Raw genomic sequence first — 21143 nt, 5'->3', positions numbered from 1 at the left:
TTACAGAGTACGTAGAATAATGATTGATATCATGTTTTTTTTAAGAGTTTCTGCACGTCAGCGTTGTAAAACTCCTTCCCCATATCGGTTTGCAAGTTTTTCGGATGTCTACTACTATCTCGAATTATTTTTACAAAAGCGTTAGCCGTCTTTTTTCCGCCCTTGCTCTTGAGTGGTATAGCCTACGCATACTTGCTCAACACATCGATGATAGTGAGTATGTAGTGGTAGCCTTTGTTGAAACGCGAATACGGATGCAGCTCGACGATATTAGCCTACCACAAGTCGTCGTATCCTCGAACTATAACACGTCTTCGTGGAAAATTTTTTCTTGCTGGAGCGTGCAGTTCCTTGACGAGTCACAGGTTCGAATTCATAGTCGTTTCTCAAATCTTAGATCTCGTTTCCAATCTCAAATTTCAGTTCTCTGATCTCGAGTCTCCAACCTCAAATTTCAGTGCTAGTGGCTAATCATAAAATTTAGTCTTTCATGATTGAAGCGAGAGAGACTAACCTATTGAATGTGATCTTAAATAATATTAAAAATTTAATTATTTACAATAAATTATTTTTATCTTAATTGTGCCTGACATAATGGAAATTTATAATAAGGTATAAATAGTAGTACTGTTAAAGGCTGTCTTGCTAGCGCGTGAGCGTTGTGGAAGGGAAAACGGAACGTTCAAGTAAATTAACACGGGGTGTTACACACACACAAAAAAACGTATAATTACTAATCTTATTATGTACACTCCAATTTACAGCAAATGAAAAGAAAAATGACAGTCTGCACCGACGTCGTTGCGTGAGCGTGCAACGACGTCGGTGCAGACTGTCGCGACCGAGAGCAAGTGCTTGTCTGGAAGATATTCGAGGCTCTACGTTCACGTGAACTTGTAACTGCGAATCGTAAACTCGTCTGCAAGTCGCTCGGAGACCGACTGACTGCTAGCAGCCCGCGTTCACGCGTCTTCGGATCGCCCGGACGTCCCGGTTTACCTCCGTACATCTATCGAACACGCATTCGCGATTACTCATCTTCTGCGTGGTTACGAATACGATTCAGCCGCTAAAACATATCATAATACAAGCGTCGTGAACAAACGAGCGACATTTTACGCGATTCCGGACAAGTACATAATACCTTTAATCAAAAAATATAAATTTCTATATTCTTTGTTTCAATTGTAATTTTATAGTTTATAATAAATTTAATAAAATTTATAATGTAAGTTAATGAATTAGCAAAAAAGTCTACAACAAAATTTACGGACCCTGAAAAGATCTTATTATTATCAATAATTGAAGATGTAAAAGAAATTGTAGAGAATCCAAAAAACTGATGGCCCAAGTATAAAACAAAAAAAGGCTACTTGGGAATTAATAACAGCACAATATGCAAATTGTGCAGTCAGCAATGGTTTTTTTATAAGAACAGAAGCGCAATTAAAAAGATGTTGGATTAATTTAAAATACAGGTATTTTATGAATTTATGAATATTTATATATGTTGGTAGATTAATAAAAACTGCTGATATATATGACGCAATGATGAATCAATTAATCACATAAGCAAATATTTATTAAAATAAAATTTTTACAGATGTAGACGATCAGATTCAGTTAGGAAACTGCATCAATTACAAACTGGTGGTGGTCCACTAATAGTGATTGATGATGAAAAAGACTTGAATGAAAAAGTGCGCAGTATTATTCCAACAATTGATTTTACATTAAAAAATCGATGGGATAGTATAAGTGAAATCAAAAGTAATATTAATTTTCTTTTTCTATTTAATTTTTACTTTTAACTAGTGTATTTTTTATAAATTTGAAAAAATATTATGGTGATTTACTTAACACAGATAATACAGAAGGTTTGCAAGATATATATGAGGAGAAAGAAAAAAAAGCTCAGACTTTTACAAATATAAAAGAAAAAAATTACTATGAAAATAATAATAAAAATGTACCTTGCTACTTTGATGATTTTAATGCCAGTGCTGATTCAAATAAAAAAAGTAAATATTAGGTGCGCAACTAAGTTCTCGCTGTTTTTCAAGAGATGACTCCAGCAGTAAACGCTGGTCGATTATGACATATCCAAAACGTCATGAACCAAGCTTAGACATATGGTAAACAAACCGCTTTGACACATTAATGATTTTGTTTTTGCGTCATATACTTTTGGTTGTGTGAAAATGTCTGATTTTGTGCCAAATAATCGTCATTTGCGGGAAGTGTTGCTTTTTTTCTTTCATTCGAAGAAAACGGCGGCTGAAGCATATCGAAAACTCCAAAAAGTTTACGGAGGTGCTACTCCAAGTGAAACAACGTGCCGTGATTGGTTCCGTCGCTTCAAAGACGGTGATTTCAATGTTGACGACCGTTCGCGTCTTTGATGGAAACAGGGCGGTGTTATTTATTATGAGCTGTTGAAACCGAATCCATGACAATGAAACCATCACTGGGGAACGGTATCGAACTCAATTGATGCGATTGAGCCGAGCACTGCGCGAAAAGCGGCCACAATACGAGCAGAGGCACGAAAAAGTGATTCTACAGCATGACAACGCTCGGCCTCACGTTGCCAAACCCGTTAAAACCTACTTGAAAACGCTCAAATGGGAAATCCTACCCCACCCGCTATATTCCCCAGATATTGCGCCGTCCGATTATTACTTGTTCCGTTCGATGGCACATGGTCTGGCTGATCAGCAGTTCCGCTCATATGAAAACATCTCAAAATGGCTTGATTCGTAAATAGCCTCAAAAGACTAACACTTCTACCGTCACGGTATTTGAGCTCTGCCAGAAAGATGGGCAAAAGTTGTCGCTAGCGATGGGCAATACTTTGAATGATTTATTTGTAACCATTTTTTTACAATAAAATTGCATTTTCATAAAAAAAACAGCGAGAACTTAGGGTCGCACCTAATACATTTTTTGTATGGATTATGATAATTAAAAAAATTTTTATTTATAATTTTTATTTATAAAATGCATTTATAAAATATGTGTAGCTTCAAAGGCAGTCTTGTTAAACAAATGTGTAACTATAAATAACGCTCAGAGTACACAACGCATCTCGAGCGAGCGAATATATAGCGCGCTATCTCAGAGCCGCGCGCCGTATCTTATCTCTGAGTAAAACAACACGGCACCTTCGCCGATCGCAAGTGTAAAGAACTGCCTTGTAACTAAGAGAATAAACACTTCTTTTGTTAATTACTAATAACAAGTGTGTTGGTGACTTGAGGACCCTGCCAACGAAAGCCTCCTTTCGCGAGTTTCTACTCCTAAGGCAGCAATGAATCCAATAAGATTATTTGTCGCACCGCAAGGTACGGCAAAATCATTTTGTTGCACCACAACAAATCCATAAAAAATTAACAATTAAAATTCTTATTAAATAACCTTTGTATTCAACTGTAATGGCAATTATTATTGCGCCGCTATTACAGTTAAAAATTTTAATATATAAAAATTTAACTATTAATTTTTTAATTAGTTAACAACATTTTAAAAAATATTTATAGTTTCACAAAAATTTAATTAAGACCTAGTCTTAATCAAAGGTAATTTTAAAGGTAAATAATTAAATTTTTAATATTATTTAAGATCACATTTAATAGGTTAGTCTCTCTCGCTTTAATCATGAAAGACTAAATTTTCTGATTAGCCACTAGCATTGAAATTTGAGGTTGGAGACTCGAGACCAGAGAACTGAAATTTGAGATTGGAAACGAGATCTAAGATTTGAGAAACGACTATGAATTCGAGCCAGAGCCTTTCAGAACTAACGCGTCTATTGAATTTCAATGATTTCATGTTTCGCAAACTATCGATCAAGTAATAACGCGCGCGATGAAATTACATTACAATTTATTTTATTCATTCACGTTCTTTTACGTTCTTTTACGTTTGTTTCACGTTCTTTCGCGTTTATTTCACGTTCTTTCATGTTCATTTCACGTTCTTTCACGTTCGTTTCACGTTCGTTTCACGTTCTTTCACGTTCTTTCACGTTCGTTTCACGTTCTTTCACGTTCTTTCACGTTCGTTTCACGTTCTTTCACGTTTGTTTCACGTTCTTTCACGTTCGTTTCATGTTTTTTCACGTTCGTTTCATGTTCGTTTAACGTTAATTTATAATAAGGCTAGCCTCGCGAAGTTCCTCAATTATTGACAACATCTCATTATCATGTGCATTGTGACCAGCTTGACGTGAAGCGTTATCATTTAATGTCATTACGTTAGGTAATCCTTTTCCAATCGTAAATTTATCATTTAATAACGGTGCAATTATATATTTATACTTATATCCATTGTTGCTCAATAATCGACCGTGTGAAACGTGATTGATTACGTGCACTGGGATGATCCCAACGAGCTAGTGGATCGCTTACGTTTGCTTGAAGCTTCACGTCAAGCTGGTCACAATGCACATGATAATGAGATATTGTCACTCGTTGGGTAGAAGGGTAAATCAGTGCGCACGTCGTAAAGATGTTGCGGATACTCGAGATCGACCTCGAGAATGTAACCCGTAGACGAATCCACAGCGATTGCATTTATATCAAAATTTAAGACATCTTCAACCCATTGAAATTTAACGTAAGGCAAAGGTTGACACATTGCCCATCCATACAAATTATTGACGTCAAAGTACATCAAGTACGACGACGGTTTCGATAAGTCGTACGACTGCATGTACTTGTTATTGGCTCGCGCATATCTACTTGTACATTGACTAAACCCACCACGAATACCGCGTTCTATAAACAATACCATATTGATATCCGTGAGTAGCTCAAACTTGACACGCGTATGTTTCAGCATAGCGTCCCACGTGAAACCCGTAACGTGTAGTAATGTGCTGAATCGAGACCATAACTTTTGATACATGTGTCGCAAAAATTTTCAAAAATATCTGCTAATAATAAAACATCTGTTTTTAAATATAAATCGCTGTATTCACCTAAGGTATGGATAGAGAATCGCTTCCAAACTTTCTCGGCATGCGCATAATCGCTTTCGGAACTGTATCACCGGTCAAGGAACTGAAAAATAATTCGCGCGGCGGTAAACACATGTCCTGCAGCTTGTCCACGCAATCCACATACTCATATGGAAATACACCTTTTCGAGTTAATAAATTAATTTTTCATTAGATAGGTTTGCAAATTCAAATCGTACAATTTTTAATTTATCATTATTAAGATATGACGTTAATTTATCGAGACTAGTGTTAAGAAATCTGCATGAATCTATGAATCGTAACTGCATGTGTTTTCGTGAGTCTTCTTCGGTGGTATCTTCAACGGTTTTGGTAGAAGAAATGTACTTTTCTTTTGTTATTGGTAGCAAACTAACGCCACCTTGGAACGCGGTTGCTATTTCTTTAATTATAAAATGTGAATCGTAGCCTGATAAATTGTGAAAAACTATTGGAATGTAATATAAATTTTTGTAATTTAAGTTACAATTTGAATGCGGGGGACCACGATATTTACCGGTCAGATGGTAATGATCGCGTATCGTCTGATGCAAACGGCTTATCACAGATATGGCAATGTGTCGCGCTACGGTATGTCTCCCACTATTCCTTCGACAACGCGTTCATAGGAACATTAGCAGATAAACGAATCTTAACATTATGCGCCAATTCTTTTAATTGTTTCGTAAACCATGATATACAATCCTGACCGCGACAAAATCTATACACGGATAACGTGTCGTCAAATAAGCATCGCACGTAGTATCCGATGCTGAATACCTGGTGGTGCTGATATTTGTATGATCCTTGCTCCGTGTCAGGTTGCGTCTTTTGCAGTACACACTCTAAATCAGCGTATACGACGAAGGGAAGTCGCTCCTTGTTGTTTAGATTATGGAATTTTAATTACTTGTCCTTCTCATTGGGTAATGGAATGGCGCAGTCATTCATCCGATTGCAGTCCACAATGTGTGATTGTAACTTTTCTTCAGAATCGAAATAGTGCAGGCATCTATGAATAGCAAAAGAAAAAATAATTAATTTATTATCATTTAAGTAAAAGAAAAAAAAAGAATTATAAACATGTTTATAAAAAAATTATTACTTACCGATCGCAAATATATTTTTCCCCATTGTGTTTGCTCAATTGCGAGCTTATAAGCCGGGAGAGATTTTTTATTAGCGTAAAGTGTCCCACGTTGCCTTCCTTGTCTTGCATGTATAATAAATTGACATGCTTCTCCTTTTTCTCATTTGAGAGTCGTAGAGGGACAAATCTATCCTCTTCGATGCCGTATACGTTGATGGAAATATTGTTATTAAATCGATCGAATTTTTTAATGTCTTTCAGAGCAAATGAAAAATCAATATCTCCAAAATTTAAAACCGCACTGTAATGAAGGTACGACGACACTTTTTCACTATTTCTTTCTGCAGGATGTAGAGCGGCAACTACCAACCATGCGAGGCATGCATTGTCTTCAGATTGTACATTGATTATCGCTTTTTTCAGCATAATAGATCGTGGTAATGTAAAATGACATCCCGTACGCATAGAATTGTACTTATTTATATTAATAGTTAAATTTAGAATGCGTGATAACGTCCACCCACTATCGCGTTCTTGGAATTCTTCGAGCAACGCTAACGTAGGCTCGATAATGTACAGTTTATACCATTCATTTAAATCTGATAATTGAAAAAGTGCATAATTTTTTGTATTTACACTTTTGTGTGTGTGTGTGTGTGTGTTGGCACGTTTATCCCACGCTACAAATTCACCATTGAACGCGGTGTCCACTTTTACACTACCGTGTTTGTCCATTATCTCCCGCACTCACTCGAGCACAATGTCTTTAGCATCTTATAGAAAATGACAAGGTTCGATGTGACGCACGTTAATCACTGCACCGGTTAAGATACGGCTCTCGAATGCAGTATTTATTTCACGCCATTTTCAAGTCTTGCGTTGTTACTATCGTCACTAATAGTGCTAGCGTAATTGCCACCGATGTGCATAAAACGTTTTTCCCAGTCGCGTTTTTTCACCCGCGAGTCAAGCGATTCTTGCCACCAAAGATTGTCTTTGTCCAATGGCAAGTCGAGAACGCTTGGCACGATTACATTCCTTGAGTTGTTCGATGCACTCCACACATTGTTGTAACCATGTGAAAAATTCACCTAATGTAGTGATTCCGTTTGCTTGTTCTAAAAGTTCGCGTCCCATTCGTTCAAAATTTGTCATTTTATGGAAAAACTGAATTGTTTACTAAATCGCACTTGACAAAATTTAGTATACATACACACAGACTTTCGGGCAAATTTACTCGGAAACTGACTAGAAAACGTCTAAGGGATGCTCTAAGAGTTTTACCTATTTATACTTATTTGTAAAGTCACGTGACTATTGAAAAGTCACGTGACTTTTGAAAAGAATTTCAGAAAAAGGAAAAGCTGTGATTTAACATGTTGCGAGACGTTCAATTGTATTAAAGAAATTTTTCCGGTATAATATGAAACGTAGACTACAGTATCCGAATGTTATATTTTTTATATTTAAATATTTTTAAAGTTTATAAAATCTAGCAGCTTGATATCGGCGCTGCTTATACGATTAGTGTAGCAAGGGAGAGAGAGAGAGCAAACTGTAACTGGGGTGGAATATACGTAATATGATTTTTATTATTTAATTATTTATAATTTAAATTAGAGTACATATAAATGTATAATCTAACTCAAATTATAAATAATCAAATAAAATTAAATAAAATATATAAAATAATAATAAAGTCTCTTTTACCTGAGCGGCGGCGACGACCCCTGAGCACAAAGGACTTTTGAAAACATGTTGAGACAAATTTCTCATTTCTTAGAAAAACATTAAACAAAAAAAATTTTGAAATTTATGACATGGTTATTTGTTATAAAGAAACAATAAATAAAGAAAATTTGGAAATTTATGACAGGGTTATTTGTTACACAGAAACAACCCAGATAACACAGTGTCTTCTTAAAGAATTCATAAAGTAGTCTTCCTTTCTGAACAGTAATTCCTGAGGAATTTATAAAAAAATACTTTAAGAATAACGTAGGAAGTTAGGGAGCGTCCCAGATGCGCACAGTAATAAATGGACACAGTAGGCTGAGTGAAACGGACACAGTAACAAACGGACATAGACCAAATGCGCACAGAGCGAAACGGACACAGATCAAATGCGCACAGAGCGAAACGGACACAGTGCAAAACGGACACAGACCAAATGCGCACGGACCAAATGCGCACACTGCACATGCGCACATTGCACGTGCGCACGGACCAAATGCAATCCATGTACATTGCAAGCAGAGTAAAGTCCACATAGGTTAGCGACTTAGACGGGGTAGGTGCGGGAGAGGGCCGAAGGCCCCCCTTGCACCCCCCGTGTGTGTGTGTGTGTGTGCGTGCAAAGCATTCACTGCATCACATGGGTTTGCGACTTTCCGTGTGTGCATTTGGTCCGTGCGCATGTGCAGTGTGCGCATTTGGTCTGTGTCCGTTTCACTCTGTGCGCATTTGGTTTGTGTCCGTTTCGCTCTGCGCGCATTTGGTCTGTGTCCGTTTCACTCAGCTTGCTGTGTCCGTTTATTACTGTGCGCATCTGGGACTCACTCGGAAGTTACATGCACCATGATTCGAATTCCTCAGAACTTATTAAAGTATTTATATAAAATTACTTGTTGGAATTCCTTAGAACTTCTTAAAGTATTCATTAGGACTTCTCCAAGTAGATATCGCAAACGGAATTAAAAAATTTATTTTCAAGATTTCTGATAAATGTTCCGATTTTTATAATATTGAAACATTTCTCAAAAAAATTTAAAAAATAAAAAATTTTGATTAATTTTGTAAGAGGAAAAAGATTATATCATGTTTCAGCCATAGTCATACCTGTTAAGGCATGTTTAATTTCTGTACCTGAAAAAACGATCATCCATCCAAGTGTTAACCATCGCCAACGTTGCTTGACTTCAAAGACGCATCCTAACGCCCCGTGATGATCCATGAACACTTCTTGTTTATGCATACGTATTTATTATAGATTATTACAATAGATGTTGTCAGAAGAATGAAACATATGTATAGTTAACACAAACGAGGATAAATATTGCATCATGCACATCGTGCGTGAAACGGAACGCGACACTCGGTCGTTGCAGATCAGCACGCTCTTAAGTTGTATATTAAGTGTTTTGTTAATTATATATAGCGCATTTCGTGTATAAAAGTATAAATTAGCATTTATTAAGCGATATATAATTATACAAATGTAATTGAGATTATCCAAACACTCGAGTAATTTCTGATGAATACTCAAAGTATTCCAAATAATATATCACGAGGTATTCATTGCAATGAACTCTTAAGGAATACTTCAATGTGAACTCATTGTAACTAATTTCTCAAGAATTCTTTATGTATTCATTTTTTTACTTCGCCAAGTATTCTTTAAAATGACTTCTCTATAAATACTCTAAATGTTCCAAATAAGAAATCGCGAGGTATTCATTACAATGAACTCTTAAGGAATACTTCAATGTGAACTCATTGTGGCTAATTCCTCAAGAACTCTTTATGTATTCATTTTTCTACTTCTGTAGAAAAATGAATATATATATCCAAGTATTCATTAAAATGACTTCTTTAGGAATTTCTGTTCATCCCTGTGTTATCTGGGAATAACTAGAATGAGAAATGCTGTCATTCCACAACTACACATGTTTTTAACAAAGGATCATGGTTAACAATATTGATAAAAAGCTTTTAAAATTACGTAAAACAACCTTTGAATTTTGCAAGAAGAGTCCTAATGCTATTTTTACTAGAGCGGACAAAAGTAACGTCACTGTCGCTCTGGATAAACAGGAATATATTACAAAGATGGAAGAAATTCTGCAAGATGAAAACATTTACACGGTGGTTAAAAAAGATCCGAGTTGCATATTGGAGAGAAATTTAATCAATATGTTAAGGGAGTGGTTACGTAAAGGGTTTGTTGAGAAAGAAACCTATTGGGCGCTTCATTCAAGTGACTCCAATTTACCTAGGGCTTATGGCCTTCCTAAAATTCACAAACCGAATACACCTTTAAGAATTATTGTTTCTTCGGTAAACACTGCCCTATACCCACTTGCGAATTACATACATACACAAAATTATTAAAGAAAACCTACCAATTTACAATAAACACGCCATGGACAGTTTCAAATTGTACGACGCTCTCTCGGGTAAAACTATATAGCACATCAGTTTATGTTTATGACATGTTTTTCATCGTTTTTGATCTTATAAATTTATTTTAAGATGAAAACCAACTCACGAAAAAATTTCATTATTTTTCCTTTTATTATTCATTTAATTGTATTATTTATTGTGTTAAACGTGATATATATATATATATATATATATATATATATATATCACGTTTTTACTTATTATGACACATTTAATACGAAATGCGCTGTTTTATGGTCCTCTTTTTTAACTGTTTAATTATATTTTCGTGTCCATTATTTTATTTATGTTTAAGTTCATACATATTGGTAATTTAATAACTGTGTCGCGTGTTGCTATCATTAATTAAAGAGCGATAGGGTGATGCGTACAGAAATTACAAGAGTTCAGTCAACATTCGTTTATTTCATTCTGAACTTAGGTGCTAGTTACAAAAGCGACGGTCTGGTAGGTACCAAGAGTGCAAAGACAATGCGTAACCCTTTCCGAATTTCCCCGGTTAAATACCTGAGATCCGACGCTTCTATATTTCTCTTTATTTCTTTGCGCAGGCCGTATGATTGCCTGCAACAAGAAAATTTCTCGAATTTTCCGTTGCTGTTGCTATGCGGTTGTGGTGAAATAATCGCCACAGTAATTTATTATGACTGAAGAGGACTAAGTATAGTCAAAACGTTTCGAAATTTAACATTTTTCAACACAGTGTTATTAGTCGCGTTTATAATTATATAATGTTTATTTAATAAATTATAATGTATTAGGAAAATTTGTTTTGGCTCGATATATTGACCTATTTATTGTATTATTTTTGCTTAAAATTATCACAGTTAAATACATCAAATCCGGCGTGCTTTTATATATGCTGATTATATAAATAAATATTTAAAAAATGACATTAATTTTTACAAAGATATATAGTATGTATGGTTAAAAATTATAAAATTGTTGCAGCCAAAAAATTGTCAAATTCTTAGATTAAAAAATTATTACATAATCTGGGTAGTAGAGTGACGTAAAATAGTGAATAATATCTTCAGATGCCTTCACAACGTCTTTAAATGCCATTCTGCTGCCTGGGGAACTATTTCTTCTCAATTTTTCTATGTTATATGATATTAATTAACTATAATTTCATTCTAAGATATATTTCTTTATTTCGTATCTCCATGGGACTTATTTAAATAAAAATGATATCCTTCATATTCCAATTTGGGTTGTTGGGTTCTTGAATTATTGCCTTTTTTTATATCCATCTCAAAAAAATAAAAAATCGTGCACACAGTATAATAAACAAAGCTGAATTGCCACAATCCCACTGTAGGAGTAAAATAACACTCAAAAAAATAGAAAATCGTGCACACATTATAATAAACAAAGCCGAATTGTCACAATTCCACTGTAGGAGTTGTAACCGTGAATCCTGTGTGCTGATTGGCTACGAATAGCCGCGGGATTCATGGTGCGGTCCCATGGAGCGGATTATGCGGAAGCGGAACGAGCGGATCACCAATCACAGGACCGTTTCGATGGAATCTTTGAAAGATTCTATCAGAATGATTCCGCGATTGGTGATCCTCAGACCTCAGGGTCTGGGCGGCGGGCTCGAATAAGTGAGAAGACGGCGGTATTCGGTAATAATATGGTTTATTGCAAAATAGTAACTTCTACGCTAATATATTACAGTGCCCTATGCTAATATGTACAGTGCTTGTTCTCGTGATGCGAGGTACGTATAACGCTGTGCTGGCGATGTCGCAGTGCGCTTGCGCGTGATCGGTGTCGGTGCGGCGTCTTGATTGGTGGCGGCGGCGCGCGATGAGCGTGTCGGTCGGTCGGTGCGCGGATTGGTGGTGGTGCCGGTTCGCGGCGGAAGCGGCGTCGGTATTGGTCGTTACGGTGCGACGGCGCAGTGATGCGATGTGGTCTTAAGGCTCGGCGCTAGCAGTGGGTGAAGCGGTGTACGGTGGCCAGCCTGGCTGGTGGTGCAGCGGCGCGTGGTGTGGTTGGCGGTGCGGTCACTGAAATATAATATATCTGGAACGAGTGCGAGCACTAGTGTCGCGATCCGACAAAGAGGGTCTAAGAGGTATCCTTGTCTTTTTTTAATTAACGCGTTCACGTGACTGTACAGTTCCGTAAAAAGTTTATGAATAAGTAGTTGAAAAGAGACAAGGATACCTCTTAGAACGCTCTCTCTCGGATCACCTTTAACAAAGGGATTCTACCGCCGCATTCGTTCCGGTTATATTATATTTCAGTGGGCGCGGTATGCTACCCGGTCTCAGCTGATCAGTCGGCGTTATCGTTAATCACCCCGCATGAGTGACAGGTGCCGGTTCCTCCTCGGTGCGGAGTCTCCGGGATGACGCGCGATCGCTTAATGCGCGGCCGAGAGCTTGGATGTGTCAGTGTGCGGCCTCTCAACACGCGGCCTGGAAGGTACTCACTGCGAGCCGGAAAGGATCGTGGGTTGAGGTTATGGCGTACAATACACGCTCTAGGAAACCCGGTTCAGTGCACCAGGAGGTACGGTCCGCTCACTTCGCAGGGGAAGCTTTGTTATTTTATCGCGAGTGGAGGGTTTATATATCCTTCACTCGGTGGTGAGGGAAGCAGAGAAAAGCGGAGAAAGCGCACGAGATAGGGGGTAACGACCTTATCTCCGTTCTAGTGGCAGCGGAAGAACGGCTTGTTACAAAACATTTTATAAATATTTTTTCTAAATCATTATTTAAAATGAATAATTTATATAAAATAAATATTAAATAAATATTAAATAAATATTATTTGTACAATAAACATTAATAATGTAAAAATAATTAAAAATAAATATTTGAAAAACATTAAAAAAATATCAGTTGCTGATTGGGATTAATTACTGGCGGATTTATATATTTATTTCGGATTAGTATTTTTTACTTAAAATTTATAAATATGTTTTTACTTGCATTTTTTATTTATTAGTTATGTAATTAAACGATTTAAAAGTTAATTCTATAATTTATATTTCCTATTTATTTTTTTTTGTTGAAAAAAGTGTTTTACTAAATGTAATGATATAATAAAAACTTTAATGGTCAAAAAATAAAAATTTCAAAATTTTGGAAAAGACTTATTTATAAAAGACGTCAAAAATAAAAATATATAGTGGATAGGTTAATTAATTGAAGTATTAGACTTAAGAGCAAGTCATGTAAATCGAAATTTTTTAGCAATTTTTTTTTCTTGCTTAAATTTATAGGAAATTTTCCGTAAAATATGAAAAAAAATAGTAGAAACCGATTTGAGAGTTCCTTCTATGTTATTTTCGTCGAAAAGTGAACGGTCGAATTGGGCGGAGCACTCATGTAGACGAGTCGGAAACTGTCTTTCAATCCCTTTGTAATAAATGTTAACCTGGCTGTGTTAGAATAATGTTCAAAAAACAGGATCTGCTCTATGGTCCTGGAATCGCAGATTAGCAAAAAACTGTGGTAAGTTAAAATAAATTACGATTTTTTCACGATTTTGTTACTCGAACTTTAAACGCGTTTTTCTCCAAACTACTTTTTTAAAATTGGCGTGCAAGATAACTCAAAAACTTTTCATCCAATTGAGTTCTCTTTGTGCATACATTTAGATAAATACTTTTTTCATAAATTGAATCTTTATTTGTAATTGTATTGTTTAAATAAATTATTTTTATTGCATAATTAACACGAACATTTTTCGTAAAAATCAATACTTTTCTTTTTACGTGTCGCCATTTTTACAATTTTGCATTATTTTTTTTAACAATAGGTTCAATCGATAACGCAAACCGTACAAAAAAGAAATCTATTTGGTTTTTTTGTTTCAGATGAATACAAGCAGCGCTACATTGCACGCCGACAAGTGACTTCAACGTCGACGCATTAGATTTACATTATAATTATTTATAAAATACATATTTTTTTGTCAAAAAATATTTTTTTAGTAGTTCAATATTACAACAACATATCCTGAAAATTTCAAAAAAATTGTTTGTATAATTTCCTCAAACAAAATTCCAAAAAATCACTCAATTTTCAGCGCCTTATATGACTTGCTCCCCTTAATTGAGTTTCTGAAATAAAAAACAGTTGTGGTTTATTAATTAACAAAAAACTTAGCCTAAGTACAAATCTGTAAAGTAATCCCTTACCTGAAATAACAGAAATGACATTTAAAGCCTTTACTTATACAGTATTCTTTCAAAATGCTTATGAACCCGGAGCTTACTATCGCCATGTGTTTTCGTTCTACTTAATTGCTATCATCGCGTTACTTTATCGACTAATCTTTGGAGCGCGAAATATAGTAGTGTCCGGAAAATCGTATACCGGCTTTACATATATTATAGTTTAAAAAAGTTGAAATTATTAGAAAATGTTTTTTCTATTTATTATTTTTATTTTAATTTTACTTTAAATTTTAATTTATTTAGAATTTTTCCTTTTTTTGATAACGGTAATTCACTCTAAAATAGAAAAACCATTTTTTTTTGAAAAACTGTTACGTCTTAAGAATGTGGATACGTAAAATAAAATGCATATTCCATATTTTGAACTAGAAAATATATTTAAATATATTCCAATTTCATCAAGATGAAAAGGCGATGTTTCTTTTTGATATGATTGCTTTACTGGATTTTTTGTTAACACGGCACTGCGCAAGAGACTCGCGCTTATTTTTTGATATGCATTTGTTTTACGACAAATGCTTGTCCTTTGCGTTTCGCTGTCTCAAACATCATGATCATCACAGAGCTCCTACTGAAATTTTCGGGTATTAATATATTTTTCATTTTCTATTTTAATTTTTGTTTCTTTTAACTCTTTTCTTCTTTTCCTTTTTGACTTTCTATATATTTCTGTATCTTTTTCTATTTTTCTGACTCCATTCTTTGTCTCAGTTCTTTTACGAATTTCTTTCACATTTTTGCTTTATTTTTTTTTCTATTATTTCTTATTTCTCTCTTATTATTTCTTTGTTATTAAAAATGAAACATGCAACGACATGAAAAAAGTACCCAAACGAAAATTTTGTACCGGATGGCTACATGACGATCGTTATAATTGGATACAACAAGTACCTGATGATAACACACTGTTTTATTGTAGAATATGTGATAAAAACTTTTCTTGTTCGGTGCGTGTTTCCAAACACATGGATTTTGCGTGTCATAAAAATAATATAAAAGAAAATATTACTTCACACAATGACACCAAACCAAAAAAAATATTATAAGTTTAGACAACACTGGCTGGACATTGAAGAATATAAAGTGTGGTTACGCGAAGTATCAGACAATCAATATTCCTTTTTTTGTATAGTGTGCAATAAAAAAATGATTGGTGCATTGTGTGAAATACGTCGACAAGCAAAATCCAATTCACACAAAAATAATTGTGAAAAACGCGATTTAGAAACGAACAAATCAAACGAAGATTTGAAAACACAAATTAACGAATTTGCTTTGACGTTTGATGAGCGAAAAAAATAGCAGAAATTAAGTATGCTGCATTAATAGCTGAAAAAAAATATCTCATCAAACAAAAAAGGAGATTCTCAATTTTTTTCAAAACATTGGAAAAGATCCTAATGTCTTGAGCAGCATGACTGTAGGTCGAGCGAAATGTACAAAAATTATTTCGAATGTTTTGGCTCCTGTAGAAACAGGACGTGTAGTTTGTAACATTCAAAAAACAAAATTTTCTATTTTTATTGACGAAACGTCTGACATTACTAATGATAAATAAATGACGTTTCTTGTTCGATACGTAGATTCCGAAACATTAGATGTTTGTGTACAATTAGTAGAGTTAATTAACATTGATGCAAGATATTCTAGTGCGAAGAAATTATTTAATGCCTTTCAATTTGTAATGAATAAATTTAAAATTCCATTTGCAAATATTCTTGCCCTATCATGCGACAATACGTCTGTTATGACAGGAACAAAATTATCTTTTAAAAAGAAATTAGAAGAAGTATGTAAAAATTTATTAACATTTTCACGTTCTTGTCATTCTGCTGCATTGGTTGCACGAGCTGCATGTGCTCAAATATTTGATTATTGTGATGAATTTTTTAGAAAACTTGCTAGTTATATTAACAGTAGTTCTAAGCGTACGGCTATATTCAATGAATTTTGTGATTGTTTCCAAGATACAAATCGTAAAATATTGAAAGTGTGTGAGACTCGATGGCTTACACACTATTCATGTATTGAAAGAGTTCTTGAATCTTGGGAAACAATAACACATTTCCTCAATGAAATGGTTGTAAGCGCGAAAACGAAGTCAGGCGAATATTTATTATTGTTAATACAAAATGTAGACTTGAAAGCATATTTTTTATTTTTAAAATATGTTTTCAATTTCTTTAATGCTTTTAATGCCTTTTTCCAAGCAATTGAAACGAGGATTCACTTGTTACAAACTAAATCTGTCACATTTCTTGTACAAATTTGTCATAATTTTATAAAACCGGAATTATTATTAGAACATAAACTCGCAAATATTTTATTTCATGAAATAGATAATCACAAATATCTTTGTGACATAACATTAGGATCAGAATGCGAAAAATATCTTTGTAAATTAGTAGAACAAGGACATGAAAATATTATTACAATTATACGGAAAAATTGTTTGCAATTTTATATAACTGCTGCCGAGGATATTAGGAGATTACTTATTAATAACGTATTTTTACAGAAATTACAGACTTTTGAACCACAAGTTGCTTTATTTGATAATAATAGAGAAATGTCCTTTAATGATGTTTTATTTATCGCAAAAACTTTAAGTACGTTTGATGAAAATTGTTTAAAAGAAGAATAGTTTGCGTTGCCGATTATACAAGTGATGAAAAGGAAGCTCTTGCAACAATTAATTTCGATAATATTTCGAAAGAAATTTTAACACGTGATAATATTAATAAATATCCAAATTTAAGATCAATTATAAGAGCAATTAGATCATTTCCGCATTCCAAATTTTTCAACCGCCGGTTACGTGAGGTGCGGCGTTATTTGTGGCGAACTTAATCTCTGTGTTATTTTGCCGAGTAGGCGTTTGTGACGAGTTTGCTGTATCGTTTCACAAGGTACGTATGTTACGGTACGGTATCGAGCTTCTTTTCTTTCGAGCTTTTTACTAATTATATTATTATTTTATTACAGGCGTCCGAGAAGTTTGAATATCCTTCAGCGCGGAGTTCAAGGCGGTAGTCTTGAGGGAGCCCCTCGTAAAATGCTTCGAAAGCGAAAGGGTCAATGGAAGAGATTTCAGGTTCGGTAAGCGTACGATCTAAACTTGTTTGGTCCCCTTTAATAATTGCGGTGCGTAAATCTTTAACGCCCCGTGGGTTGAGTGCCTAGCGGGCGCGTCTCCGGGTGGCGGATAGGAGGAAGCCCGGGTGGGAAACCTCGGTCCGGGCCTAAACCCCCGCGTGCCGGGGTGGACCGCCCGGGTAGTAACGGTTATAACCTGCCCCGGCGGGCGTAAAACCCTGCCCAAGGGGGGGGGAGAAGCCGATACCGCGGACCAACTCGACCCAAGCCAAGCTGGAAGCTATCGTGGCGAGGGCTGCGTGGCACTGGGGGAGCAGTGTCTTGAACGATGCCTCTGGGGAACCAGGCGAAACCCCAGAGTATTTAGCCTTACCCACGCATGCGGGGCTCTGCGTGGGTGGACCGTATGTTTCCCTAGCTGCTCGTGGGAACAAAATGGAGATGGAAAAATTAAAACTTTTAAAACTCACTGAAGACACCCCGATGGAGGCTTCGCCCGAGGACTCTGGAAGGGTGGAAGAAGCGGGATCGGGAGCCGAACGGACCCCTGTGGGCACGGGAAGCACCGAGACTGCGGAGGGAGGGGTGGTTTCGAGTGCTGAGCGGGCCCCTAGAGGCACGGGAGGCACCAAAGCCGCAACGGACGAACCGGCGAAGGAAGAGGATCTTTGCAAAAAGAAACTCTCCGGAGCCGCGAAGAGGAGGAGGGCTCGGGAGCGGAAGGGGGGGGGGGTTCGGGACCAGGCTTAGGCCGGGATTGCGACTGGGCCCTCGCCGGCTGTTCCGGGGACCTCTTCTTCCTCGTCCTCGACTATCCCCCAGACGCCGATTGGGGGGCCTCCGGGGAACTCCGGCAATAAACGCCGGAAGGACCCCGATGGGACTCCGCAGTCGGCAGAAGGGGCGAAAAAGAAGCAGAGGGTCCAGGGGACCCATGCTTACGTCGACGCCGCGGACCCTCTGACGAGGGTGATTGTCGAGGAGGGGTACCCGGATGCTGCGATGACTGCTGAGCAACTGTCGCAGCTGAGGGGTGCGGTCTTCAAGGAGATCCAGGGGATCCGAGAGGGTACCCTGCCCAGATTTGACAGCACCACTCTGAGAGGGGGGGCTGCGGTGGTGAGGTGCGCGGATGCGGAGTCCCTGAAATGGCTCGAGAGCCGGATCGGGGGCATCGTGCCGTGGGAAGGCGCCAAGCTTGGGATGGCGGGACTGGAGGTGCTGCAAAAGCAGTACAGGGCTGCGGTGTGGGTCCCGGGACCTCCCGTGGGCGCGGCTGCGGTCCTGGGACTGCTGGAGCGGCAGAATCCGGGGATCGTTACCTCAGGCTGGCGTGTCTATGCTGAGAATGTGGGGGCTACCTGCGAGGGTAGAAACCTCATTCTCGGCATCCCCCAGTCCAGCGTCAACAAGCTTAAGGCGCTGGACTTTAGGCCATATCTTGGGATGGACCGGGTCACTTTTAAAGTGACCGGTCCATCCCAGGAGGGGGCGGGAAAGGGTAGGGAGGGACCCGATCCAAAGGTCTCGTCTTCGTAGTGGGCCTGACCGGGGTGGGCTTCACCCAAATCAACTTGCACCACAGCAAAGGAGCCTCGGCCGTTCTTGCCAGGCGCCAAGCTGGGGTGCACACAGCCATATCACTAATACAAGAACCTTGGCTGGTCCGAGGCTGTATTAGGGGTCTGGCGGGGTGCGGTAGGCTGTTTAGGTCACCGCAAGAGGATCGGCCTAAGGCCTGTGTGGCCGTCAAAGAACTGGAGAGCCAGCTATTGCCAGATTTCTGTTCCAGGGACTTGGTAGCAGTCGTGATGGAGGACACCAGCGGGACCGGGATTAAGACAAGGATGGTAGTGGCGTCGGGCTTCTCACACGAAGAGGACGATCCGCTGCCATCAGACCGGGTTGTACGACTGGTGGAGTTCTGCCAAAAGGAGCAACTCCCCTTTATATTGGGGTGCGAACGCGCACCACACGGTGTGGGGGAGCACGGACACCAACAGGAGAGGCGAAAAGCTGTTGGAATTTCTGGTGTCCACAGACCTAGAGATTCTCAACAGAGGCAAGGAGCCTACCTTCGTCACGGCAGTGAGAAGGGAGGTTCTGGACCTAACTATCTGTTCAAGACAGATAGCGCGGGAGGTGACCGGCTGGAGGGTCTCTGACGAGCCCTCATTGTCGGATCACAGACAGATCACCTTCAGGTTGGCTAAAGTGCAAGCGAAGGTAAGAACAGTGAGGGACCCGAGGAAGACGGACTGGGACTCGTTTCGAGAGGACCTGGCTGTCGGTCTTAGGGAGTTTCCCAAAAGACATGGGACCCCTCAAGAGATCGAGCTGTGCGTCGAGCATCTGCAGAGGGCTCTCGTCGGCAGCTTTGAGAACAACTGCCCAGAAAGGACAGTGAGAGATACTAAGGAAGTCGCCTGGTGGAACCCCAAGCTACAGGAGCTCAGGAGTGCTGCACGTCGTGCCTGGAACAGGGCCAGGAACACGGGCCGCCAGGCTGACTGGGACCTTCATCGAAGGGCTCAGAAGGCCTATAGAGACTCTGTGGTAAGGGCTAAAAAGGAGAGCTGGAGGAGATTCTGCGAGTCGGTGGAGGGGATACCTGAAGCCGCTAGGCTCGGCAGAGTCTTAGCCAGGGATCGGAACGCGGCTCTGGAGGCCATTCGGCTCGACGATGGGACGATGGCGTCTGGAGAGCGATGCCTGAATCACCTGCTAGAGTCGAACTTTCCGGGCTTCCGCGGAGGCCCGGAGGAAGACGTCCACCAGGGAAACTCAAATCTCCGTAGGGTACGAGGAGAGGACTGGTCTCTTGCGGCAAAAATCGTTGGGCCGGACAAGGTCAAATGGGCCGTAGGAGGTTTCAAGCCCTTTAAGTCAGCTGGGCCGGACCGGGTATTTCCGGCCCTTCTCCAGGAAGGGCTGGAGCAGATCACCGGGCCGCTCACGCGGACGCTAAGGGCTTGTTTGGCACTGGGCTATACACCTAGGGCTTGGAGGCAGGCGAGAGTTGTGTTCATTCCCAAAGCGGGAAGAACGGGCCACAGCTCCGCCAAGGATTTTCGTCCTATCAGCCTAACGTCTTTTCTTCTTAAGACGCTGGAAAGGCTGGTGGATGTCTACATACGCGACGTGGTTCTACTGCAGCACCCGCTGCACGGGAATCAGCACGCGTATCGCACGAGATACTCCACAGAATCGGCGTTTCACTCCGCTGTATCGTTTATCGAGGAGCAACTGGAGAGGAAGGGCTTCGTGGTTGGCACCTTTCTAGATATAGAAGGAGCTTTTAACAACACACCGCACGAGGTGGTGTGTGAGGAAGTTACTCGCAGAGGTGTGCCGGAAAGGATCGTGGATTGGATCAGAGGCATGCTTGGGCGACAGGTAACGGCTTCATTGGGAACAGTGAAGGTCAGTGGATGGGTGAAAAGAGGCTGCCCGCAAGGGGGAGTTCTCTCTCCACTATTGTGGTGTCTGGTGGCGGATAGACTGCTCAGGACGCTGAACGAAAGGAGCTTCTTTACATTAGGATATGTGGATGATCTGGCTATCCTGATACGAGG

This window comes from Monomorium pharaonis, chromosome 9 (assembly GCF_013373865.1).
Source record: "Monomorium pharaonis isolate MP-MQ-018 chromosome 9, ASM1337386v2, whole genome shotgun sequence".
Taxonomy (NCBI): domain Eukaryota; kingdom Metazoa; phylum Arthropoda; class Insecta; order Hymenoptera; family Formicidae; genus Monomorium; species Monomorium pharaonis.
This window is presented reverse-complemented; position numbering follows the sequence as displayed.